Source organism: Nicotiana tomentosiformis, chromosome 5 (genome assembly GCF_000390325.3).
Source record: "Nicotiana tomentosiformis chromosome 5, ASM39032v3, whole genome shotgun sequence".
Classification (NCBI taxonomy): domain Eukaryota; kingdom Viridiplantae; phylum Streptophyta; class Magnoliopsida; order Solanales; family Solanaceae; genus Nicotiana; species Nicotiana tomentosiformis.
The window spans coordinates 30,270,809-30,272,596 of record NC_090816.1 but is presented as its reverse complement, the minus strand read 5'-3'; positions in this window follow the sequence as shown (position 1 = coordinate 30,272,596).

The following is a 1,788-nucleotide window of genomic DNA, read 5'->3' as shown; positions in this document are numbered from 1 at the left end:
GGTTCCCCCTAGGATTGAGGGCTTGGACCAATGGGTTCAGAAAATTTTGGACGTTACTACGCTTGAAACCTGCACGTGGAAAGAGTTATTCCTGAAATATAGGTGGAAGGCCAAAAATCATGGTAAGTTGAACTCATCTTGTTTTTACCTTTTCTCATAAGGAAGTTGTTTGATTCTTATCTCCTGTTGAATACAGGTCTACCCCAGGGACCAGTCGTCGTCCTCGATGAGGACGTCTTGGCTAATCTTGTTGATGCATCGAGGCTGCTGCAGGAGGATTTTACACAGACAGATGTCTCCGGGCCTGTTTCTGGTGTGAGTGCTTCTTCTCGGAGTCCCCAGTCGAAAAACAAGCAACCAAGAAGAAGGTGTTCTCCCGCGGCCAGGGAAAAGAATAAGAAGGTGAAGAATGCTGCCCCCGAGTCATCTCCGGAAGTCGTAGTGACGAGCCCTCCGCTCGGGCTGGCCATAGATATCGTGATGATTAAAGGTGATGGAGAAGCCAGCGAGGAGAGGGCTTCTCTACACAAAAGACGATGACCTTCTTCAATGCAACAGACTTCTCAATATGTTGAGTTAGTTACACCAATCGAGAACGATGCCTCGGTGCTCTGGGGGGAGCTTGAGATGGTGGAAAATGCCAACTCCCATTTCCGGATCCAAGTCGTTGTATTGAGGGGTTGAGTACCAGGTCTATTTCGTCTTCAGTTGACGAGCAACCAACACGTAGCATTGCACTTGCCGTAGCCACTTGTCATCCTTCAATGCCACCAGCAACTGCTACATTACCTCCACCGGCCGCATCCGTCAGAGAAGAGGATGTTCCTCTCCCCTAGCCCCCATTTCATGGGTTTGGGGCAAAATTATGCCCGCTCCCAGAAGATCCGCAAAGGAGGAGGAGCATTACTCTCTAGGTCTCTACGGGTGCCATCTGCTATCCTGGCCGGTGGAACCTTCTAACTATCTGAAGCCTTTGGCTTCAGGAAAAAATACAGGCTCTCTCGGGAGAGTGATTGTTGAATAATGTTATGCACAATGCCGCAGCAGTATACTCTCCATTTCCTTTGTCATTTCTTCTATCTTTGATTTAGTAGTATTTTGAGTTTTCCTTTCTTGTTTCGCAGGCCAATTTCCTTGCTTCCGAAAGCTTCCAAAGGTTGATTCGGGAAAAGGAGGAACTTACCTCCGAGCGGGACCAACTTTTGGTCGAGCGGGACCAAACTGCTGCTCGCCTCTCAGAACTGGAAGCCAAAGCTACTGAGGTTGTTGTGTTGGAGGCTCGTTTGCAGCAAAGCGAGAAAGAAGTAGAGACCCTTAGCCAAGAGATCGCCCCGTTGAGGGTTCAATTTGAAGAGTCTAGGGCCAAATGGGCTGAAGTTCACAGTGTCGTTCCTGCTGCATCCAATCGCGAGGCTACATCCGCTGAAAGATTTAATAATTAGGAGGTATCCTTGAACTCCAAAACTGAAGAGTTTGCTACTGCCGGGGTGAAATATTCCTAATTAGAGGAGAAGTATAAGAGGACCATTGAGCATAACAGACTTTTCAGCTCTACTGGTCGTGATCTCGATGTTAGCCTCCGGTACGTTAGATCCGCACGGGAAAATCTTTCTGCCGAGGTTGACCAACTTAAATAAGAACTCAAGTGCTGGGCGGCTTCCCTCGTTGTTGAAAAAACATATGTTATGTACAGCATGAGGAGAAAAACCTTGGAAGAAGCTAAAGCAGGAGTCATAGACTTTGATGCCGAAATCGCTAAAGCCAGTGAGCTAGAGTCAGCTGCTAAAA